Genomic DNA, 26433 nt, shown 5'->3' on the forward strand with positions numbered 1-26433 from the left:
CCTGCCCCTGTGGCATAGTAAAATGTGAACTAAAGCAGAGGCTTTCACTGTCAGGAGGTGCATGACGTGATCCTTGTGTCTGACTTGTGCGTGAGAAACTTTAAATTCGTCATCTGGTATCATATAGTGGCAACTGGGCACCTGCCATCACAGGGCACTCAACAGCGCTCCTTTGTCAGCGGTTGCTGACAGCTTCGCTTCATCCTTGGAGCACAACTGCTACTATAGATACCAAAATCCTGTGCTACCCATAGTGGCAAGGGTGGAGCATGAGGTCTGCAGCAGCGGGGACAAGGAGGACAGCAGGACAGCACTGAATGCAAGCATTTGGGAGGGCTGGAAAGCCTCAAAATTTAGCCTTCCTCCCTTGAAAGCACCACCACCCACCCCCAGCCCCGGTGTTGTGGCTGGCAGCTGCTGTCCCCTCCGGTCCCAGCCGGGGCAGCTGCACAAAAGGCGGCCGGGCTGGGCGGCACCGGGGCGGGGCAGGGGCCGGACAGCGCCACAGCCCCGGCAGCAGGGCTGGGAAAGCCGCAGCTGCTGGGACAGGTGGAGATGGGCAGCTGGAGCCGGGCAGGCACCACCAGGCTGCAGCTGCTCCAGCCCAACTCCACCTCCCTGGAAAACAAACCGGGCTCTTCCCTGCTGGCAGTGAATGAGGCCGGGGAGCTGGAAGGGAGCTCCGGCCTTAGCTCTCCTCTCAGCCCTGCTGAGGCTCAGCAGAGATGGAGGGAGACAACTGCTCCAGAGAGGAGTGGAGAGCAGCGCCCAGGTGTGCCGGGGGGAAAACTACACGGTCATTGCAAGTGCCCCAGCATAGTCCTGGAAGAAAGCAAGGAGGAAGGAAAGCCTGGGTTTTCCTCAATGCATGGCAGGACAGGAGAAGCAGGGAGAGGAAGAAGGGGAAGTGCCTCTTTAATACCTGCATTTTAAGAAAGCCTCAGACTGAGACCTCCATTTGCAATGCATATACAGAGTATGTTGTTGTCTAAGCCTTTTCCTCCCTCCTCCCCATTTTCCCTTGTCTTTAAAGGCAGAGAGAAGTACTGGCACACCAAGATGGAAATCTGCTTCCTTTTAACCCTGAAGTCCTTGAATGATGGGTTAAACTATGCTACCTCCTTTAAACAAGCAGTTTCGCAGGACCACCTTATTCCCCTAAATTTTATAAGGAAACACTAATTTCTTTTAAAGATACCTAGTGACAGAAAAGGCTTTCTTTAAAGATTCTCTTGATTTCAGATTTGTCTCAAATTCATTCCCACTCGTGGATGAAGCCTGGAGACATCAATTCCACACGAGGGAAAATGCACCGGTCTTCAAAATATTAGTTTAATTTTATTTTCTGTCTCGTAATCAACATTCTAGTTTACTAATTCTAGTTCATAAGGAACCACTGTTTGGAGACCTACAAGCAATACTTTTCTTCAGTAAAAGCAAATGAAGACCAGTTCCAAAGACTTGAATGAAGTCATCAATGTAATCAAAAGGAGAATCTGATTCAAATCAAAGTTGTGATATATCTGTTGACTGAAAGGTTGTGTTGTTTTTTTTTAATATAGGCTTTATTCAGAATCCAGTAATAAAATAATTCTGTTCTTCTGTTAATGAGCACAGTGGTCTTCAATACATATTGGCCTGAATGTAGAATGAAATTTTGTTTTAGTCTAATCTCTCCTGACAAATGAAGTTCAGGGGGGAGAAAAAAAATTCAACCTGACCTACACTTGCACAGGATACTTTTATACCACACAGGCACCTGCATGAGACCCACCACACAGAACTGAGAGCACAGCAGTCACAGCCCTCACTGCATGGCCAGGGCACACTTACAGCCCCAACGGGGTACAAGGGATCCAGCCCCTCTGGCCCCTCTGCCAAACCCATACCTAGCCTGAGACAGGGCAGGCAGGATTAGCAGAAAAGGCAAGAGAACAGCCTCCACACTCTGCTCCACGACAGTGGCGCTACTTCAGCCATGCTGGGTCCAGAGCTGAGCAGCAAGTGGACTCTGTGCCCAGACAGTGACAAGAGAAGCGGGGACAGCAGGAAAGGAGCAGGAAAGGAACAGGGAAGGAGGATGAGCCACCACAGGGAGGGAGACTGGACACAACCAGGATGGGGGTGTAGGGCTAGGGAGGCTCAGGGAGTGCTGCATAGGCATTGGGAATATCTAAGGACATGAGGATAGGGGTGAGCTGGTATCACTGGGGTGGGTGGGGAGGAACTGAACATGCATCAATCTGGGGAGATGCAGAATATGAGGCCATGCAAAAGGGTGCTCTGCAGAATGTGATGTGATGTCAGAAGCAACCTTTGTTATGAAACAGCATATTAGGCTTAACAAATTAGGACAACTTCTCACTCCTTTTCTCAGTGCAAAGATCACACCTCAGGCTGGAGACCATCCTATATTCAGGCCAATATACCATTACTGTTATCTTGCCCAAGACTTCAGGGAACCTAGCTACTGTAGCAGTCACAATATTCACAGGGATAAAGAATTTGGGTTTTGTTCCTCTACCATCAAAACTAATTAAGCTGACTTTGAACTGTGTTTAAGTGTCCTTAAAAATGCATCATTAAAACAAATATAGTGTCGATCCAATCTTTGACAATGACAGTGTTTTATTAAAAAACATGTATGCACTATTATCTCTGTACCACTTCTCAATAAGTGAGGCAATTAAGAATGTCAGTATTGATCTCTGAATAGCAAATAACCACTTTTTTTTTCGTCTTTTTGGGTGTGGATATATAGACTGAGCAATGGAGATAAAACTTTAAAAAACCACTGATCCTCAAATATTAAATTTTCCAAAGACCAGCTGAAAGAATTTTACGAGTAATATTGCCTGCTTGTGTCTCAACATATTATCACTTAAAATCCACATTCTTACTGGTGCTTTCACAACTGCAGGATGAATAATTATATGATATAATTATATAATAATAATAATTATATTATATAATTTGATATGTTATATCAAATATAACAAACACGTTACACAAAAGCTTATATATAATACTATTTTTAAAGAAGCATATACTTAAAACAGGATTAAAACAGCCTCTGTTCAATGCACACCTGATGTTTGCCCACTAAAGTCCTCAGATTTTGGTCTTAACCAGTCCCGCTGACTCTTCTTGGAGGAAACCAGAATCCAGTACTTCCCATTTTTACTGGTCTGAAAAACAAAAGGAACAATGGACTAGACTCCAGCGAAACCAGTGCATTCATAAAGGCTGTGATGCGGCAAGACCAGGGATTGGAAAGAATCGGAAAGGAAAAGTTAAAAGGGACAGATCCAACCCATGCACAGAACATTATATACTGTACTGTTAATTATAAACTGCAGGAATCATTCTTGCATTATCAGTAGCAATTTTGCACTTCAATTTGCAGTATACTTACATAATTTCAACTAATGCTATGCTGGACAGTGACACATAAAGAGATAAAATTAGACAAAAGCAAAGAAGTTTTCATAAAGTTAAAAAATAAAAATAAAAATCCACAGACCACAAATAATTTAGATGTAACAGCAAAACATGTGAAATGCTGGGCCCAGACTTGAGTTTCTTACTCAGAAAGGACTGAATAAGAGAAGATTCTGGATTAGGCCCAACTTTACTAGAACCTAATGCCTTCATTCTGCTTAATTATACAGGAAATAGCAGCTTAAAGGGTGACCTGCAAAGGAAAATAAAATTAATTTAAAAAAAATAATAAAACCTCTTAATGATGAACATGCTACAGGTAAATCCCAAAGCAGGGCAAGTCTAGGTATGCCTGAGCAAACTGAGAGGGCCTTTTTGGAATTTCCCTTATATCTCCCTTTCCCCTGCCATCATCCTTTTGCAAATTTGCAGCAAGTCTTCCTTTTCTTGCTAGAAGGCCTCCTGGGTGACACAGGTATACACAGAAAACATGTTCAGTGCCTCATTGTAATGGGGAGGTTTATCCTGTCCAATTCTTCCAGATCTGTAAGGGCAAAGCCCTATACAGTGCTCATACCCCACAGCAGGCTGAAGCTGTTTGGCAGGAGCCCTTTCGCAATGTAACATTTCCCCCTACACAAAACATTTTCCCTTCTGGCTTCCCATGCATTCCAGAAATCATTCTTTCTTTTGATACCAAATTCAGCTCTGCACAGCATCCTCTGTTGGTGAGCATGAATGTGAGCAAACAGGTGTCCCTAAACATCTATTAATGTCAGAAGTGTCTCAGAGCAACCAACTGAAGCTCTCTGATGGCTGAGGAACATTTATGTGGGGCTTTATACATACAGGCAGGAGACAGAAACATCTCCAGTACTCAAAGAAAAAGTTCTGTTTTCAATGAGCACAAGCCTCACCTTCACTTTTTGGGGTCCCCAAATCACCTGGTTTAAGGGAGAAAACACTGATGACTCCTTACCTCCTCTCTCAGCAAGACCCTTATAAATCCATTCCCCTGCAACGTCCATCTCAACATCTTCCAGTGTCACAAAGGAAGAGTTTCATTCCCCAGATGTTTCTACTAACGTACTACTATTGTTAAGCAGACAATATTTAAGACAGACACATAGATGTAATGGACTAAGTCCTCATGGACTTAGCTCCTTCACTATTTGCATTTACAGACTATTTCCTCTTTGGAGAAAAGACCCCAACAAATCCTGTTAAAATATTATAGTCCTCTCAGTGGCATTTAATATTTTCTCTTAAATGTTTATAGTCCTCAGTGCTCACCACACATCTAAAGCCACTAGCAAAAAGCAGATGCCCTCAGAGACAGGCCACTAGAGACATGGAAGAACTATGGAACCAGGGGGAAATGAAGCAACTGGAACAAGTTAATAAACAAGACAAACATAAGATGTAGCTAAAATGCTGAGGAGAATGAAGGAGGACACTCAGTTATTCCCATTCATTCATTACCTTATGAATACAGCAAAATCACAATGCAGTGGATCCAGGTGAGGACAATGCTACACCTACAATTAGTGGGATCTCAATTTCTACAGGGCCATTACTACATAAAGAGCTCAACAACATACACACAGAAGGGGCTACATTTGTATGAATAATGAAAACATTTACTCCATTTGACAGGATTAAGTGAAAAGATAAAATAATTCCTATGCTTTGCAACAATAAACATGCTATTGGATAAAAGATCTTTCCTTATGCACAGAAGACAAAAGTTGTCCATTATAATACTGATTTCCAGACCACTCTTCTCAGAACCTTTTGGTGTCAGAAAATGTCTGAGGCATAATACTGAACAAAGATGTACTGTTCTCCTTGTAACTGCTTATAGTCATAGTGTTATTAAGCTTTTCACCTAGATGAGGTTGGAAGATTTTTCAATGAGCAACTAAGTTCAAAGTATTCTCCACATGAAGCAGAGAAGCATCACACTGCAAAATGCATTGTCCCATGCGTGTGCCCAAAGCCCACTTGGGTGCTAGTAACAAAACATGACTTCTCTGTCAGAATTCTTAGAATTCTTACAATTTACCATATCTTCCAGAATTTGTGAAGCACTGATTTTGCTAAGTCTCCAAACACCCTGACAATTCCAGATTAGATAATATTTGAATTTCAACCAAAAAAAAGTGCCCCAAAACCCTTATGTGGAAGATAAGTAATATAAAATATAAATTAAAAAAAAAAATCAAATCCCTTTTATTATTAGAAAGAATAACACTTCCTTTTTTCCAAATTCACAATTCCTATCTGAAAATCTGATAAAATAGTTACACTTGAAAATATTTTAAAACATTTGCTATCTCAACTAAAAGGATAATGAAGACAATACAAAAATATAACCAATAATCCTCCTCCTAACTTGCATTGCATACTTAAGAGGGTTCAAGCACACTAAAGGAAAACAACAGTTCCATGGTTATTTTCTTTCAAAATAAAAAAGCCATAATGAGAACACAGTACTGAGAATACAGTATTTGTCATTTTGCCTTTTATATAAAACGGCAAATTTAGTTTCAATTCCTGAAATCAATCAGTTTTAAGCCAAAGGAAGGGTCCTAGAAATATTAGAATCATAATAACAGGAGAACTCAGTAAGGAGTTAATAGCATTAGAGTCATTGTGGGTTTTAAATATTTAAGGAAACAAAATGGAAAGTGTTTACTTACCCTAGGGAAACCGTGATTCTTTAAGAAGTGCTGTCTGCACAGATCCCAGGTGAGCACGTACTCACACGGACAGGACCAAGTCCTCTGAAGTCAGTTATGTCCATCCAGGCTGTGCCTGTGAACCCTCCCAGCTCCACACAAGTCAAGGACTCCCCAGCAGTGCCACACTTACCACTGCCCCACCTAGCACAGCCAGCAGCAGTGGCAGCTCCCACCTCTGCTCCTCACTCACACTGCGGCACAAATCCAATCACACATGCCACTGCCATCAACACACTGCTTTGGCAAGTGGCAACCTCCCTCTCTCCTGCTGCTCCCAAACTGTGCTCCCACCTCAGGGGTTTAGGTGCTGACGTGACTTGAGCCAGCAAGGTTTGCTGTGATTGATAAATGGCAGCAGGGGCATGGGAGAGAAATACATGGGCAAGAGTAGACATCCTAGCTGGAATTGTGGTGTGAGGTTTGGAAAGCTGAAACACCGACTGACATCCTAGTTGAGGAAGAAAGAGGATGAACAAATGCAACCCAAGAAAGCAAGGAGCTGCTGCTGCTCAGGGTGGTAATGGAGCAAACTAATCTCAGGATGCCCCAGTCCACTCTCTCTCAGGTTTACCAACAATAAAGACCCACTCAGAGTAAAGGACAATAGAGACTTTTGGTGCCTCTATTGCCCATGTACCTGGAGGAGCCAGCATTATCGTAGCGTAAGTAATGATTTTTCCTCTTTTCTGTACCAGGTGACTAACAGCCTAAAAAGCACTGACAAGCAGCCACCTGATTAAAAAGTACTGACAAGTGAAATCTACTCTGTTGGAGCAATAGCTGGGGGAGCGGAGTTGGTGAAATCATGAGCAAGAGACAGCTGATGTAGCCACTCACTGTGGCTCAGAATAGCCAAAATGACTGTGAGACAGCACCTCTGTTTGTAGAGAGGCAGTTACTGGAAGTTGCCCAGAGAAGCTGTGGATGCCCCATCCCAGAAGGGTTCAAGGGGACAGGTTGGATGGAGCTTTGAACAACCTGGTCTAGTGGAAGGTCTCCCTGCCCATGGCATGAGGGCTGGTACTTCCAACTCAAACTATTCTATGAATCCAACTACAAACTTCATCCCCTCCACTTGGGGCTCTTAAAATGGCAAAAATGCTGCTAGACCTCCTGAAAATGAAGGAATCTAACCCACATTAAGGCAACCATGTACCCTTCTCTGGCTTTCCCTGAGCTGGGGGCTTACACATAAGCCTCTCACTAGGCAGTTCCATTTTGTGGGGGAGCAGATTGAATCCTCATGCTGATATAGCTGATGGAAGGGGCTGAGGGCAGAAGTGGCAAAGTGCCTGCATTGCTCCAGGACAGCATGCTGGGACCTGCAGCCCTGCAAGGCTCAGACACCCTTCCTGGATCAACAAGGATCAACGTGCCTACTGCACACCTGTACAGGCCTCCGAGAGAGAGCAGGAGGTCTGACTGGCTCTGTAGAAAAACACTGGATTTTTTGCAGGAGAAGCTTCAACTCAGAGTAGCTGCAGGGAGCAGAAGATTCAGCTTGCCACCTGTGGCTTTCCGAGGACCCTCTCAGAGAGAACTAACTTTCCATAAGGGAAGATCTCAGATGGAGAAGCTGATCCCAATGGAACAGTCAAGCAGGTAAGAAAAAAACCATGCAAAGATGTGGGGGCATTGATGACTTTAGGGGTGCCTTTCTCCAAGCTGAATTAAAATCAAGTCATCTGACTGATTCAGGATCTACATCCCTGCTTGTGCTTGGCAGGCCATTTGATCTGCATTTATTTGAACAGCATGTCACTTTTTAAAAGAGACAGCTGAGGGAGCCTACTCACCTTTGCCCACATTTAGAAAGAGAATCCTGACTTTGGTAGGAAGATGTTGATCCTCCCCCATTTGTTCTTGGCTGAATACAGGTGGAGGGGGAAGGGGCAATGAAGGTCCTTCTGTGGTTCTACATCTGGAAACTCAAGCTGAGGCATTGATGCTGGAGGACAGAAAGAAGGAAGAATGGGCACTGCTAGGGTGAGGCAACCAGAAAGTGAACTTGGCCATGAAGTCTGACTAGGCCAGGAGAGGCTCACACCTGCACTTTCACAAAGTGGAATTTAATTTTCTGTCTGGTTTTTTGTGTAATTTGGAAGAGATTGAACAGCAAGCAACATGTACAGACACCTGGCACAACTGTCTAAAAATAAGGCACTGCCAAATGGCAGGAGGGACAGATCTCGGCCCCCAGAGCCCTGTCTCTGGCACTTTGGCCTTTTGTATGGCAGGCAGTGAGAGGGGAGAGCTGGCGGGTACCCTACCTGAGAGCAGCTGGGAATCAGCCAGGGTTTTACAGCTCTTCTTCTCATAAGCTGACAGATAAACATGAAAAGACTGGGGTCCAACACTGAGACCCCAGTGGGACAAGATGGCATTGAGAGGTGGGTGATGCCACTTGGCCTTCTGCATTTTCAGACAACAGTTACTGCAAGTAACTATTCAAAGATGTAAGCACTGGCTCTATGGTACAGTGGTGCTTCATGTAAAGGGAGCACGCACACATACGCAAACTAATCACAAAAGAACAGACAGTTTTGCTGTGTGGGTTTTTAAAAAATATACACAAGGCTGTATTTATATTATCTTGAACTTCAGGACCCGCTTATAGCACACAGCTCAATTCAGGGAAATCCTGCTCCAAGGATTCAAGCTCTAGCCTACAGTTGTAGAGGGGTGGCTGAGGGAGCATGGTAGGACAGGAGCGAGAGCATGCACAGGCTGCAGGAACGCACCACCAAATCCAGGCATGCAGCAGGAGAACTGCCTGCGAAAGCTGCTGCAGGAAAATGGAATAATGTGGGCAAAACAGCGAAAATATCTCTCCAGCGATCTTAGATATAAACATAAGAATGACTTAGAGATAATAACACATAAGAGTTCACCCCTCAGGGAAACAGCCTAACATCTAGAACACAATGAAATAACATAACCACTGAAACTAAAAGCAGGCAACCATTGTAATCTGCTGTTAGTGACAAGCACATTACTAATATCTACTGTGTGCAGAATTATGATTATGCTGCAAAGAATATAATATAGAAGATAGAAAAATACAAGATTCATTAATACTAGATTTTATTTAAGGCTTTGCTGGTTTGGGGTTTTTTTGTTTGTTTGTTTAAGTTTTTTCTAACATCTACAAAACAGAGAAACCTACAGAAACTGCAGGCAGTTGAGCAGAAAAAAAAATCCCAATCTCTTCAAACCAGTATGAAATTTGGGTAGCAATGGAAATAAATGCACTAAAATTATTAAACACATTTCATTTCTTGTGGGCAGTAAAAATACAGATTTCAGTAGTAAACATCTGTTAAATATACATATCTTTTATTCATTAATAAAGCAAGCACTTGGAGGAAAATACCCACTAGATTCCTGTGGGACAGTAACCATCATACAAAATATAGGTATTTATATAGATATGACTGTTAAGTTTAATATGGTTTTTTTCATGGTCATAATTCTATGCAATTCTGAGAGCTGTACTACAGTCATGAAATTTGGACAACCAGCTTTTTAATTTTAGAAAGTAACTCATTCTTATAATATGCTACACTAGAAAGAGCATTACATAACTTTTTTTTTTTTCAGAATACAGAAGAAAAATTCTATCATGCTGCCTTTTTCTTTCCCCTTAAGTTTCTGGAAAAGTAGAACATGAACTTACTAATGTTTATTTTAGCATGACCTAATAGTCTGTAATTTATAGCAAAAAAAAAAAAAAGAAAAAAAAAGAAAAAAAAATCACAATACCATTCAGCATCTCTTTGTGGGCTTTCCATGTTTCAGATTACTTAGGTCCACTTTAAATCTTGAGAGCTCAGTTTTGGTTACTAAATGTTCCAAAGGATTCCTGGTTATATACTAAATTAAAGGAAACAAGAGCTGCCTAGAGTTAACCCATCTGATGATTGTGGTTTTATGGAATTTTTAAGAATCTCTATAGCACTGCATAGATGTTTTTCCAAAAACTTTGGAGAGACTGTGATACAAATAACACTGTTAGTGTAATTACTTGCTAGAATTTTTAAAACCTGCTGAAGTGTTTTCATGTGTTTTGGAATCACATCACCACCACCATCACCACCCCTCCTCCTCAAGAACAATCTGCACCCGTTTTTAAAGTGATGATGCTTTTGTGAAAACAAACTTCGGTTACTATTTAATCTGCATATAGGCCCATACTATTTTTATAATACAATACAAAAGCAAATCCTGTAGATGCACATGCAAGCACAAACACAACCTAAAGGTGCATGAGATTATACTCTAATATGGTCAGGAACTAATCTGCTATTTTTTAAGGAAAAGTATTTTCTTTTGTCACAAGACACATTAAAATAAGTGTGAGTGTGCAGACAGTACATCTAGGCCAGTAATATCATCTATCTTCAGTAACAGCCAAAAGTACAGAACAGGTCACCAATGTGTGATATTTCTCTGATTCTCCTCAGACCACTCCCTCCTTTGATGGCGAGGAATTTCTGAACCATATGTGGTTTCTGTTTAGCAACTTTGAGCCCAACACCCTTCCAAGCAATAGTCCACAATTCTCATGGAAACTATGTAATTTTTTATAATATCTACAACATATGTTTGACAAGTCATCCCACAGGTCTCTCCACTGCCAATTTAATGGAGAACCTCTTCTTTTTGAAGGCCCTGAATCTGCCTTCCCTCCTAACTGTGCATGCTTTTGTTTTGAAAGGCAGTGGTTAGTCTTCATCTTCCTTCTTCTGAAGATGTCCACAACATTGCCCTCAATTAATTCCTTTCCCAGAGACCACGGTCCCAATTTACAGAAATGTTCTTTAAAGGAAGCCACTCCATGTAGCTCATCATCATTACTGACCTTCTCTAAGCTTCTTCCAGTTCCAGTAAACCTTTGAAGGCTCCAGAAATACGCACCTGGAGGCAACTCAAACACACACTCTTGTAATGACATTTTCAAAATTTATTCTGTACATTTTTACTCTAATATTTGGACTGTGTTTTGGTGACCAAGGAGTTCATGATCTCACAGGATCACCAATTACAATTCCTAAATCTTACTGCTCAATGGTAATACTCAGCTCAAACTCACAATCTAATATATAATGGAGATTGTTCTGCCCACTTATCCTTCTTAGCTATCATCATAATTTATCCACATGGAATCTTATTGCCCATTTTGTTGCACAGTTCTCAGCAGTTTAATGTCCTTACATTGTTCTTCACAGCTAGCTCTCTTCTTCATCCAGCTGCTCATGCCCTTACTGATACCATTCACGAGTACGTTCCACAGATCTCTGTGGAACTTAACTGGGACCATCCTTTAACTGAGAACTTCTACCCTTTGATTGTACCTCTTAAACTGTAATTTAATTGTGCAAAGACCTCCCCTCTTACATCATCTAAGTTTCCTTAAAAAGTGTTTTTAATAAAGTTCACTTTTATTTTTGAATAGGAATATCTTTGCTTCTTGTTGATGCCTCCCAAGGACTCCAATTCCCCAGGACAGGACTTCCTCACAACGCTTCTTTGACTCTTCTCACATCATCACTCCTATGCAGTTGGCCACCAATTCTATGCTTTATTACAGCATCTACCAACCAAATACAGATTTCAGATTTGTCCAGTACAGGCCTGCCTGGCCCAGACTACCCTCAAAACCATGATTTTCCATACTTGCATTTCAGAAGATTTTTCTGAACCTAAATATTTGAGCATGTACCATTTAGCAATGTAATTAGCTTGTGGAGCATAAATACATTGGATAGGTGTTACAAGTTTTGCTTTTTGAGACAGTCACCTAACAAATCATAACTAAAGATGTTTTTAACAGTTTCAGCTATCATGCAAGTAAAAGGGTTTCTGGTGCTCTAGTCCTGCTAGTTAACACAAGCTCAAATAAGAGGGGCAAGCTGGAGTTTGAAAAAAATCTCAATACTTCATAAAACTGCAAGGACTGTGCTTGGACAAGGCCTTTCACAGGAGCTAACTTCCCTCATGATGCTGCACTAGATGGTTGGGAAGATCAATTTGGGAAAAAAAAAGACAACTCATGCAGGACAGAGATAAAGTGACTGAGAGACAGGGTAATCTCCCCACTACATAACACACCATCCTGGCTATAGGTGGCAACCATGCAGTAGTGCAAAGCCTGTAGCAGAAGTCCAGTCCTGCCCTGAGTCACACTGCCAAAACAACATTGCTTGGGGGCAAAAGCTGTGACAGAGTTTAACATCACTTTTTTTGTAACCTTGGATTTTTTTAAACCATATTATTTATTGGAACTCTTCCAACTAAAATGCTGATGATCCTGGTTGTCCTGTTTCCTCTGCCTCTTATTCCAGCCCTCAAAGAAAGGCAACAAGTAAGAAAGAGTGATCAATTTCCAAGCAGTCACTTCCAATAGAACCTGAAGTAAAGGAACTGCTGTTCTATCTGAAAAGAAAATACTTCACATATTGTAGCTTTACAGTAAATAGAACGTGTTACATTTAGCAATGATTGCTTTTGCTACTACTGTTACGACCGTGATGCTGGATGATGGTATCAATGACCTTACAAGCTAAAACACAAAAGCCTTAGGGAAGGTTAACTAATAATGCAGAATACTTAAGGTAATACCAAAGCAAATCCCTCAAAGCTGTAGCCAGTGAGCCTTTCTGAAGCTGCACAGCACAGACACCAAATGTATTTCTGACTCTGTTCATGTACCAGCTTTGTGCAATGCTGTTAGCACACACCTAAACAGCTTACTCTGACTAGAGTGACTTCTCAGAGCTCCCACAAGCCCTCCACGAGCCCTGTTGCTACAGGAGCATCCTTGTGAATGAGATAGGTACATAGCTCCTCATTTGTTCCCATTTCCCATTTGGCATGTTGAGTATTCTGCTCCAGAGCACTGCGATGCCGTGCAATGCAATTTGGGATGCACACCTCAATGCGTAAGAATTCTGAGATTTGATGCCAGATTAGTGAACAGCTAAAAGCAGTCATGCATAATTTAGAGCTACACAACTGAACGCTGCAGTGGGAGATAAGGCAGGCAGTTAGTATCCAGAATAGCCACCTGGATGACAATATTTGGATTCAGGTGACCCACAGCAACGACTGGATCAGTTTCAGGCAGCAAAGCCAGAATCTGCCAGCAGTCCACAGAAATTTTGTCCTGGAGCTGCATCAACAGAAAACCACTTTGGGAGCTCCTGTCAGCCTGATGAAATGTTGTAACAATGTGGTCACCAAACAACTTCACCATTAAATTACAAGGTAATCATCTTGTTATTGGCAGGACAACCAAGTCAGGAAGGCTGACAGTAGCACGAGCTTTCTCCACATCGTGTCAAGGGACAGGGATAGGGTTCCCTGCTGCTTCTGTCACAGAAGCAGGTTGTAAATGCACATGCATTGCCCGACTCTTTCCCAGCTCCACCTGCAAACACACTGGCTTAAAACTTTCTCAGTCTTGCTGGACACAGTTTACCACAGTAAGCATTCAACAATACTGGGTGATCTACGATGAAAGACCCCCATGTTCTGAAATTTAATTTTTTTTCTCCACAGTCTAAGACACCAGGCTTCTTACAAGCTCCTCTCTTTTCTTAAAGCAACTCAGACTCTGCTTCCCTGATTTCAAGCCTACATTAAGTGATGTGAGAAAAACACATGCAAGACTTAGCCTTGAACAGCTGCACACTGCTAGTAGGCAGGCTTCCAGAAAGGTGGAAGGAAGATGGTGACAAAAAAGATGGAATAAAAATAGTCTTATGACTGTATGGTATGCATCAATGTTTCATGCACGTTATAGGAAAAAATCCTGGAGGGCAGATGGAAACATGAAATAGAGATGCTTTTGTGAATCCCAGAGAATGTCTTCCTCTAAAGTGCTCTCCAAAAAGATGCTTGAGCTCCTGTGGGAAAGTAGCTCTAGGCTAGCAAAAAATTTGCAATCAAAAAGGTATGTTTAATTTTATTTTTAAAAAGTTGTGAAGAGATGAATTTTACAATAGTTGCGCATTCAATTAGTTTTTCAGACAGGTGTTTAGACAAATGAATTTATTTACTGATTCAGCTGATGGCAAATATTTTTCAGTGAAAAATAATGACCTTAAAAAAAAATCAAGTCTTGCACAGAGTGCTCCTCTAGATGGTATACGCAAGAATCAGAGTAGTCAGGAAACATTTCAGCACAACTGACATAGCATCTCAATCTGAAATACCTCCTACGTTTTGCAGGGTGTTGGAGATAAAATGCTTGACCAGTGTTTTGTTAGAACTGTTCGGGTTTAGCACCTTTGTACTGCCTGTTTCTTGTCCCCTTCCAGAAAAGCATAATCCATCACAATCTTCTGGGGGTTCTCCAGGAAACCCCCCCTTCCACCACTGCCTTTGCTGAGCTGACAATTTCAAGGTTCAGATCCACCTTTTGCTTAACTTCTGAAATCTGATGGCTATATTTTCACTACTAATTCCCCTGTTCATATGGGCTCCATCTTTTTTATGTGCTAAGAGAAACCAGAAAAAAATAAAGATATTACTAGTCACCCCACTCATTACAAAGTCTATTTTAATACTGCTAACTAGTTTCTTCCCTCATGATTCTTTTCTCCCAGTTTTTCTTTTCACCGTGTGCCCTTCAAAACTGCAAGATGCTTTCCAAATCACTTCCACATATGACATAAGCTGTTGTAGGTTTTTCTGAGATATGTAATGGGGTAAGTTGGTTGCTATTGTTTCAAAATTTGAAATGCTTTTGAAACTGTTGGATAGGAAATTTGAATATAAAGGGTTCTGCTTTTGGTTGTTTGTTGGGTTTTTGTTTGTTTTGTTTTTAAAGAAAAAACAAATATACATTACATATTTAACTGCATACATGGGAAACAAGCTGTCCTTATGCTGAAGGACAGCACTCCCTAAGAAATTCCTGGGAGATTTAAGGACCCCATTTATAAAGACAACAGGCAAACTGTGATAATGCACTGCAAGGTTACCTACCAAAAAGCTTCAAGCAGGAGTGTTAGAGGAGCATTTCCTCAGAGGGGAAAAAACCAACCCAAACCCAAGACCCTGACATCTCCTTTACTTCCACTTTTTGTGTCAAACCTCCCTCTTACACACTATTGTCACTCTTTTTATGGCCCTTGAAAATTACTGTAAAATACACCGCAAAGGGAAGAAATTTCTGTTGCAGCTTTTAGATCTACACAAGCTTGTTCTACTACACAGAAGATTTAGAACAGCAATACAGTTCAAAATTCTTTGTGTACTTCACCCTGAGTGAAGATTGAGCACAGTAACGAAACTCTGCAACAGCACAGCTTTGTATTTGAGATTGCTCTAGGATGAATAAACACTCTGAGCATGACTAAGGTCTGGAGCAGGGGGGCAGCATAACCAAAGCTGGAGAAGGCTGTGATTAGCGAGGAGAAAATGAGAGATCAAATCAGTAGAGAAAGGAGGCAGAAAAGTGTGAATCATGTCTGGGACTTGGCACAGCAAAGAAATATATCATTAAGGCTTTAAAAAAGACTGATGAGAAGATGACATTTCATCAAAAACATCAAAAAGGGTGATCAAGAGCTCTTGCAATTGTGGAGTCAGGGACTGGACAAACTACAAAACATGAGTCAGCAGCACAGATGTGACAGTCACTGACTGGGAGGAGGAAGGCAAACCAACACTTGCTAAGCTGAAGGATATCACACAGCAGAGGTGTAGGCAGCAGCAACAGGAAGCAATCCCATACACCACCATCCATTCTCTATGTCTCTGCACACCCCCAAAACACGTGGCTCCCTCCAGCCTTTAAACTATCTCCCCTTGCACCCAACATGAGGAGCAGAGCTCCAGGAAGCATGGAGGTGAGCCATGCCATGGCTTCAGCTCAGCTGAAGGACAGGCAGCTCCTTGCTGTGTCTAACTGCACTGGGCTGCTTCCCGCCCTCCCCACAGCCTCAAGGCTCCCAAGGCAGGGAGCAGGCAGTGAGCTCCACGGTGACATCAACACCAAGAGCAGGGTCAGCACTCTCCTTCTGGAGATCTCCAGGCTTTCCAAATAGGACAAGGTAGGTACAGGACAGAGTTACAAAGATTTGGACAGTGAGGATAACTGGGTGGCTAAAATAACTTGATGCTACTCCTCATGAAATCTGTCTTTTACACAGAGAACAAGGGGAAGGAGAAGACATGGGAGGTGTATCAGGGAGCTGATATAGTAAAGTTTCTGAGAATCCCCTCAGTACATCTGGACTGGTAAATAGGCAAGGCTAGCTGAGCAAAGACCAGGGAGAGGGGCAGGAAATACTGACAGTAAAGGCTGATACTCTGGATGAGAGAGTAAGAGAAATGAAAGCGTGGAGGGGACAATAGCTGGAGTGCAGAAGTTTAGAGGTGGCCAGTGAGTGACAGCACATCTGTGTGGAATAGGAGCCCACAGAAAATAAATAAAACAGGAGTCTGACATAAGTTTGAGAATGGCTAAATTAGATGGCAAAGGAAAGGCTGCCACCTGAGAGATGGAGTGATGCTCCAGAAAGGTAGTTTAAACCCTCCTGTGAAGTTACTGTGCAATTGGGCATGCAATACTTACTGGATCGGTTTCCTCCTCCAGCCTCCACAGGATCCTGTAGCCGTTTCTTGGGTATTGTTCACAGCTGAGGAGACAGTGCTTTGCAGCAGACCCAGGCCAGGAGGACACTATGGTATAGGTGAGGCTACTGACTTTTTTTTGCTTGTTTTTGGGTTTTTTTTTTAAACCCATTTACCTCAGGCCTCTGTTGTGGCACTGTGCACCATCTGAGAGAAGAAAAACAATTCACTCCTGGATTCGGTGGCAATGTCACTTGCAAAATCACACCACTGAGCATGTATGAGGGCACTGATCAAGAATCTTGTTGAGTTTCTTTGTCTTCTGCTATATCCTTTGTGGTCCCTTGTGCTGATTCATTCCCAAGGCCAGGTCCAGGTGTGTTTTCTCTCTTTCATTTATGTGGGCAGTGACCTGTACCTGTCCATCCCATAACAATTCATAACCGAGTAGGCTCAGTCACAGAGCCTTGGCAGACTCTTCAAAATGAATTGATTATTATAACCAACTTTCTTGCAGCCTCCACCACAAAAAGCAGCACTCTTGCCTACCTGCCAACATGTATGGATCATCTACCTCTACTCAGAATGATCCTGGAGTAAAGCAGGACATGGGTAGTGAGCCAGGTAGGAAGAAATAAAAATTCCAGTGCATTATAATGATCAACCCAAAGAAACCTGGAGTGGAAGCCAGCTCACTACAACAAGCATTTACTACAGTAAGTAGTCCGTTGTGATGCAACATCGAGAATTCTGTTCAGCACAGACACATGATGCTGTAAGAGGAACTGCACTGTATTCAAGGTAACATCCTACTGTGCACTAAGGCATAGTGAATTGGATTTGTTAATTATTTCTCAGTAATCATCTGCCTAGAAATTCTTTCTCACTTCATCCATTTTAAACTTCACAAAGGGACAATCTTACCTATTGTCTGCTTGAGTGAATCCTATGTTTCCATACTTACAAAAGGAAAATAGAAGTAAAGAACGGAAAATGCGGTGAATTTTGCATGCACTTTCTGTTTGTTAGACAAAAATCTTTTTCAGCATACAGGAAGAATATGATAATGTAAAAAAAGAAAAAGAGAAAAGGAAAAAAGAAACAAAAGAAACAAAAAGAAAAAAAGAAAAAGAAAAAAAAAAAGAATAAGAAAAAAAGAAAAAATCCCCGCAATGTGTTATTCCTCTACCTGAAGAGACTACTCTAATAGATAAACGGATTTTAACTACTGTGTTCAAGTATCTTCCGTAAGCCACTGAAACACCAAAGGAATGGGTCAGACGGGTATGTTCATTTCAGATCTGCTAAATCTTGGTCCCATCTCTTTCACATCCCCCTGTGCAATTTTGACAACAAATCAGCTCATACCTAAGGCATATCAGCTTACACATTTTTATCAACTTCCAGTTTTTGCTTAAAGGAAGAAACAAAACTACTTAACCAAATCCAGCCTACCTCTCTGTCAAGTTTTCCCTCCTCTTGCAACATGACCCATGCATCCCTAATTTCTAAAGTGCAGCCCTAACCACCGTGGTCTCTCAGAGCCTCGACTGCCCGTGAGCAGCTGCAGAGCCGCACTCCTCTTTCCAAGACTTCCCTGCTCTGGTGGCAAAACCCAAAGAATCACTTCAGCTCCTTGCTGCCAAAGCCTGTAGGTCACTGTGCATCGCAAACCGAGTCTTGTAGATTTCTATCAGATGCACAGGCTGTTCTTTATTTACAAGGCCTGGATATAAAGAAGACAGGCTACAAAAAGGAGGAGTATTTATTTGCAAACATCATTAGCAATTTACAAGAAAATGAAATTAATAGGTCACATAGGAACAGCTGAAGCGCTGAGCAGCTAACTGGATGTTTCAGCTATCTTGAATTCAGTATTGCATCAAATGTTGTAAGAGAGCGACAGATCACAAATGCCAAGTTAGTCATTTTCAGTAACAGTTCTCATGGAATTTTTTCCTTCTAAATAATCAAAACAATTGGTCATTGGTCCTTATAAGGAAAAGTGCCATACCAAACAGAATTTCATAAAATACAGCTGTTTTAACTTCACAGCTCCCTCCAGCATATCCACAGCACCTGAATTTTGGGGCTGCATTTTTATGTTTGTATCTTTGTGGTTTTTTTTTTTTTTTTTTTTTTTTTAACAAGATAGCAAGATAAAATTATTAAAATTATTGGCAATGGAGTAACTTCTTCAGATTCGGAGTAACAGGTTTCATCTGTTCTTATGACAGAGCCACTAAATAAAGCCACAGCATAGCAAATTTTAAATGAATAAACACCAGAACTTGTTTTTTAACAGCAAAGCGTTAGCTTGTGAGATTAACTGCCAGAAGGCTGCATACAGTTAGACAAGATTTACAACTGGACCATCCAAAATTATAATATGATTTCAAGAGGGCTTCAGGAAAAAATAATAGCAACCCTCTTTTTCCAGGACAAAAAACAAACCAGCAGAGGGTTAAATAAGAGAGGATCTCCTCTGTATCTTATGGTTATACTACCCCTCGAGGAATCTGATAGCACCTAATATCAAGACAAAATACAGGACTAGACAGAACAGTAGTCAGAATTGCTGTGTTGTACCAGATCTAAAGAGGATAACACCTTTGTGGACTCCAAACAGCACCTCCCATCTCCCCAGAACATCTTTTGAAACATGCAGTTGAACTTGCCTCGAGTATAGCAAAGTATATGTTTTAAGACCTCGGGCACTGGGATACCCGCCAAGTCACAACAAATATGTATACATAATCTAAACTACTTAAATTCTGCATGGAAACTCAGTGCCCTTCAGGTATATCCCTCAAGGCTACGAATAGTATGCTTGTCAGACAGGATGAAGTCTCCCTGTGTAAATAATAACTGAGTGCTTCTGGCATCTAACCACGCCTCTCAGCTTCGTCTAAACCCAAAGATAAGGGAGGGAGGGAGGAGTCATCAGCATGAAGGTGAGGAGGTTTGGAAATCGGGGCAAAATGAGATTAAGGAAGAGGAAACCAAGACAAATTATAGTGGATTAGGAACAACAAAGCTCTCTTAATAAAACAGTTATAAGAAAATAATCTTTTTCCTTCATCCGCCCCTTTATGTGGCAGATGACAAGTTGGTAAAAAAAATCCCCAAACCAGGGATTCCTGTGAAGAGGAGGGAGCCTAAAAAGTGAAACAAAGCCAAGCAGAGGCAAAGCAGCAGTGTTAATGAATCGCAAGGCAATGCTGCAGACAGGATTTTTCACATCATTGGTATGGTCACTTTTTCTCAGGAAAAAGTGGCTAGAAAGAAAGCCAATGAAATCCTTTGGAGTCTGTAAGGGCTTCTACTGCTAAAAATAAAAATAACAAAACAAAAATCAAAACAGTTTAGGATACACACAAGTGTAAACACACTGGGGCATATGTTGACAGCAAAAAGTAGTAACTGTTGTCTTCAGAAATGATGGAATACGACTATTTTTTTAAAAAAGCAGGTGACAATTGAGTATGAAATTTCATACTGCCCTTGTTTCTGTGATCTATGAACCCTCTGTTAGGAACAGCTAAACAACTGGATAAATTTTAAGAGATCTTTGCATTTGGACTCTAGAATAAAGATTTCACTGGCAGCCTTATTTCCTACCACTAACCAATCTCTTCAAATATAGTATCACTAATCCTTTAAAACACTTGGTTTAATAGCACACGATAATGGTCAGCTTTATCTGAAGCAGATCTAGTGTGTTCTACGCTACTTATTTTAGCGGGGTTTTTTTCCTTTACTTCTGACAGATAATGTTACAATTACAAATTTCAAACTGCAAATGCCCTACTTACTGAAATCTGAGTACCAGACAGAGGAAAGGGAGATGTGGAGACTCATGCTCATTCCATCAGTGTTTGTAACTGCCCACATGAGCAATCTTTAAGAAAAAAAGCAGTATCTCTGAACATGAAGCACGGATTCATGACCAGCTAACTCTGGGTAATACAGTCTGACAGCAGGGCACCCACCCATGCCTTCTATCAGTAAAAACACATGAAAAAGTAACACACAGAAACTTGGCTGTAGAAATTACATTTCTTTCCTGACTCCTATCATCTTGCAGAAATATGCCAGACTAAAGGAAGGTGTGCATCCCGTTCTGCAGGAAGAGCTGCAAGGTCATCTTACTAAACCACACTTGCTGCATATCATCAACCACACACAATACACTTATTTATGACTTGTAGCTTCCATCCATCTCCCCAAACTCACCCAGTCCCGCCACCTTGCACAAGCTACCACCATGACTAGTGCTGGGGGGGAAACATCTGCTAAAGAAAAGGGTACAAAACGGTCAAAAAGAGCCAGGGTTATGCAAATGAATGGCTAAGAAAAAAAGACTCACTACCAAAACATGTACAGTGAATGGCCTGATGATTTCAACATGTTTCTTTCTGAAATCACTTACTTCCTTACCAAAGCAGGGGGGTGCTTTTGGAGGAGCCTTTCCCAAATGAAAATACAAGAATGTATCAAACATTTACATTTTAATTTCTCATAGCTACTCTATTTGTCACCACAACTTTGAGGTTTATACCCAAAAGGCCAAGATGAAGGCTGGTATTTCCCCTGAATTACACACAAACCAGAACTGTGAGGCATCAACTTTTCAAAACAAAACAAAACTCTACACAAAACAACCCCCTGAAAAATCACTCAGAATAGATACAGCTACAGTAAAGATAATTGCTGTTAGTTAACCTCAAGGCCTCATCTGTCATCAGATTTCATAGCTGCCTTGGCAAGCAACTTCAGCAGTTACCTTCTCATCTCTGGATCCAATCCCAAAGGCAAGGCAGCCATCTCCAGACTTAAGTAACCCCACCTAAGCAAGCACCTTGTTTACTGGGTACCAACCATAGGCAGAGACAACCATGCCCACCCAACATGCCAAGCTAGCCAGACACAAGCCACCTCCTTGCTGGAAGCCAGACCACACAGCAAAGCAGCTGAGCTTTTCCACGAGCAGCTCAGAGGCAGGGGTAACAGCTCTGGCACAGCATCTTGGCTAATGCCTTGGGATTGGGGATTGGAGATGGGCACATCTGTCCAGCTGTCACGTTGAAGACAGCACACGTCAGCACTCTGTTAGTCTGCCCAGAACTTAGTTATTTTCATCATGCCTCCACACTAAAACAATTCAGTGCTTCTTCCTCCTTCCCCTTCTCTTCCTTTTTCCTTTCCTTTCCACACTCTGTGCCAGGCCAGAGACCTAAAACATTCAAGTTAACTGTAGAGAGCTAAAACAGTCAAATTAACCCTACAGAAAAATTCCAACCATTTCCATGTCGTCTAAGTCTTTGGAGTGGTTTTGTGCCAGCCTAAGAGGAGGGAGAGAAGAGCCACCTCAGGAACAGGGATGAGGAGTTTGGGATTCCCACATCTCTAGCCCCAAGAGCATCCTGTGGTCTCTTGGTACTAACTGTACTCAGAAGCCATTCAGAGTCAGGAACAGCAGCAATTTCACAACCCTGCTGAACATGGGAATTTGGCACCAGCTCTCTCTTGCAGATCCAACATCCAAGAGGAACCAACTGGACAGAACAGACTGAGCAGAGCCGAGTATCACTAATGGAGTATCATGGCACTCTGAGATGCTCTTACCTCAGCAGAGGTGACAAAAGGTGCTAAATGACCAAGTTCATACTATTATTGGCAGTGCAGAGATCTCCTTGAACAAAATTGGTGTGATCTAAGTCTGCCAAACATCTACAATCACAACAGAGAGAGCACTGGACAACTGTTTGAACTCACTACTCCTATTAGAGTGAAAGTAATGTAGAAATTTACCTCTACCCCACAGATGGCTGTCAACCACAGAGACCAACACGGGACCTTCTGAAAGGTGAATTTTAAAAAAAAGCATCTACCACACTTCTATAATCTTACCTTTCATATTGAAATACTATCTTCTGATTTAACAGGAAGCAAGGCTGTGATGAGATGAAACCATCTCACAACAGCATCAAATCCAAATACACACTTTTTGCCTCATTTCAATATTGAGAAAGGTGGAGAAAAGTTATCTGGACATACAGCTAACAATGATAGCATGGCCTCTTGCTTGGAGCACATTTTCAATGAAAGAATGGAAACATGAAGGTAAAGAAAAAAATCAAACAAAATGCCACATGATTTTTAAAAGCTGAACCATGTCAAACACCCAGCTTTTCTTCAACACTACAAATAGTCTTTATACAAAAGAAGCACAACTCTTCTAGTCTCACTCAATAAGGAATCTAAGCTACCACCTGAGCAGTAATTTGTTGAGCTGAGAAGAGAGGCATTAGTTCAAGAATAGCATGACAGGAAAAGCAGCAGATCAAGAGGAGATGACAACAGATTTCTTTCAGAAAAAAATGGAAGGATGTTAGTTATGGATTTCTGCCAAGACTGGTCTTTAGTCTTTTTTTGATTCAACACTTTCGTTCAGAATTTTTTTATGCCTTTAAGTGAGCGCCACAAAAATATGCAGAAAATACGAAACTAGGAGGTTGCAGAAGTACAGTGCAGAACACAAAAGAAAAATGGTAACAACTCTTAAGGACAGAAACAGGATGAAAAGGAACAACAAAGTAGAGAGTAACATGCTTAAGAGACAGTGGTTTCTGCTGAGAAGTGATGAACTGTTAGTTGGAAGCAGCAGAGAAGGAAAAAATTTGTGTATAACCCTCCTATAAGCAGCTAGTAAAAGTCACTAAAGAGAGCTGGTTCAGAAGAAATAAAATATAATGTTTCAAAAAAAAGCAGCTGTATTTTCAGTGAAGGAAGGGACATAAAGATGCTACTATAGTGGACTACCAAGATCTTGCTGGGAACATCATGTATATATCTGGTAATACATATTCACAAAAAAATTATCTGGGATAGTGCAACAAAACATCTGGCCAAAGGAAGAAAAAAAAGACTGAAGTTCTTAATAAGTAAACCAAAGAGAAAGTCAGTAGGGCTGGAACAAAGAAGTGTAAGTATAAGCTTATAAAAATAAGTTTAGGCTGGAAATTAAAAGGCTTTCTAAACAACAAAACACTGGCTTTAAGTTTACATGGAAAAAACTTCACTAGTTTGCAAGTGGCTCTATATAGGTTCACAGAGACAGACATGGTTTCTGTGACAGCGAGGCATCTGGCTCAGCCAGGGTGATTTGTTCCAGTTCTGGGTGATTTGTTCCGGTTCGGGGTCCCTGAATACTCATTGCAACACAACCGTGGTCCTTGTAGGCCAGAGCAAAAGTCCATCAGCCCAGCAGTCTTGCTCCAGGAAAAGTCAACAGCAGATCATGAGGAAGACAAGTGCACAGTATTTTGAGGAAGTATCACCACTTGTGATTTAGGGACTTAGAGATCTAGACAGATTTAATACCCCCCCTTCCCACTATTTTGGCAGCCCTCTCTCATGCCCATGTAATCTTTTGTACTGACAACATCCCATGGCAAGGGGTGCCACAGCTTAATTTCACATTTTATTAACAACAGCTTCCTATTAGCTTGTACTGAGCCCATTTCCCACTATTTATCTTTCTTCTTAGCTGATGATTTTGCTCACCCTTTATCCCATCAATATCACTCATGGTTCTTTTATCATTCTGTGATATGAAATCTCTATTTTCTTTACTCTCCCTTTTGTAGTCTCCAACAGAGCTGAAAACCCTAAGCCAACTTAGGCCTTCCTTGCATGGAAACTGTTTCACTACTTTTTTCATTCTTCACCTTGTCCTGTATTTTTAGCATGCTATGTAGCTGTTGTACTGTATTGAGGAGACACACACACCACAGATTGCTGCCTGTCTGATTCCTAACAATTAATTCCCAATAAGCAGTGAAGTACTACAGTAAGCTTAACATCTACACCAGGCAAGAAAGCATAAACTTCAATGAACAACTGGGGTATGGGTAAGATGACACATGAACAAAAAAACATATCAGTGAAGAAGCAACATAATCTAGAAAAAGACGTCAAGCTCCAAGAAGCAAGTGGAGTTTCTGGAAAAATCAATACACATGCAGAAAAGGGAGATAAAAATGAAGATTATACAAGTACATCTCAACTGAAGTGGCTGGAGAGAGAGAAAGCTGAACAGACTGGCAGTTCTTCCAATGAAAGAGCTGGAGATGTGAAATGAAACGAAAGTACGCAGGTTTGAGAAGGCAATGCCCCTGCTTTTCAAAGATTTCTGCAGTTTAACTCCTTGCAACAGTGTGTTTAGACCTTTTACAAAAGCTCAAAAGGTCACATGAAAAAGTTATGGAAAAAGTTCAGTAAAGGCTAGTAAATACAAACTCATCATGTTTAGCTCAGGAAGCCTTTGACAAGTGGATTACTGAAGATCAGGAGAATACTCTGGGAGCATCATCCCTACTCCTCTAACTTTTCATCACAACTTTGGTTTTGCCAGTGCCAGAAACAGAACACCAGGTTTTAATATGCACAGAAGATGCAAGCATAAAATTTGATCAGTATTTATCAGGTTAAATGAAAGTACTGTCATGTCAGTCCTTGTTCAGGCTGCGAAGCCCTGCTGTAACAGTTCTCTAGCCACCCTTGATCTCAAAGCAGGAGAATTCCTCTGTTAATTTACACAATGCTGCTGTTAGTAAGTACAAATGTGAACTCAAATTCAGTATATTTGACTATTTGCAAAATGAGTGGGATCACATTTCACTATGCTGCCAAACACTTGCCATTATATGATAAACTCCTCTATTTTTAAGCCAACCTACAACTTTTCCAAACTGCCATTGTTTGGACTGAAATTTTACAAATTAGCGTCTGCCTCCCTGTTTTGTTTCTTCAGTTTTTATTCATTCAAAACAACGCATTTCAAAAACATAAAGGTTAATAGAAAAAAAAGTTTTGTCTGTGTCAAAAAGTTCTGGCACACTTTTCCTTTTCCTTTGAACACCTTCCTTTGAGGTGGAAACTTGAAATTAGGCAGGGACAGTGGTATAGTCATGGCTGTCATTCCTGTGAACTCTACCCAAATTCAGCCAGTTTTTTAATTACTTATTCCACTTAATTACTTATTCCACGATCCCATTAGTAACTCAGAAATCAATGTTTTGAGTCAGATAATTGAACGCTGTCCTAGAGGTCTCAGATTCTACTAGAGATCTCTGTGTCATTTAAACTAAATGCTACAGAGAAGGTCATTAATTTTCCCAGTCCTTGGCATGTGTCTAAAAGGAGTGATTTGCAGAAATACTTAGTGCCTGAAGCTGAAGTGAAAGGCAGTGAAAGCTGCATTCTAAACAGATTATGAAGACAATGGTTTTGAAAAGCTCTGCCTAGTAATCTCAGAACAGGTTCTTCCAAAAATTCCACAGAAATTTGATTCTTAAATAAACAACTAGAGAAAAAAAATGCAGAAGAGTAATTTACTTTATTCTCACTGCATATTATCCTGTGCATGCACTGCAGACTCTCCCCCTTTGGAATCAGGGTGCTTTACAGTATAAGTATCATGATGCAGGTTGGGCAAGGGGTGTCTCTCCATCACAGGAGTCAGAAACAACACACAAGCAGCTCAGCATTTCACCAGGGCAGGGACTATGGCTGTAGGGCAGGTTTTCTCAAAGTATCCAGAGCCTGAAGCAAAACATCAACTGTGCTAGAGAGCATACCAGAACTCTGTATAAATATG

The 26433-nt window shown here is 41.3% G+C and overlaps 1 protein-coding gene across 2 annotated transcripts in view; it reads right to left on the bottom strand.

Annotated features, from left to right (window-relative positions):
- PLAG1 (PLAG1 zinc finger) overlaps nt 1–26433 on the bottom strand; it is a 51918-nt gene that overhangs the window by 7544 nt on the left and 17941 nt on the right. For both annotated transcript variants that reach the window (XM_083861746.1, XM_083861745.1), the window contains exon 2: nt 3089–3188. The gene's annotated coding sequence lies outside the window, so the exon portion shown is untranslated. The remainder of the gene's footprint in view (nt 1–3088; nt 3189–26433) is intronic.

Source organism: Zosterops lateralis (genome assembly GCF_965231275.1).
Source record: "Zosterops lateralis genome assembly, chromosome: 1".
NCBI lineage: Eukaryota > Metazoa > Chordata > Aves > Passeriformes > Zosteropidae > Zosterops > Zosterops lateralis.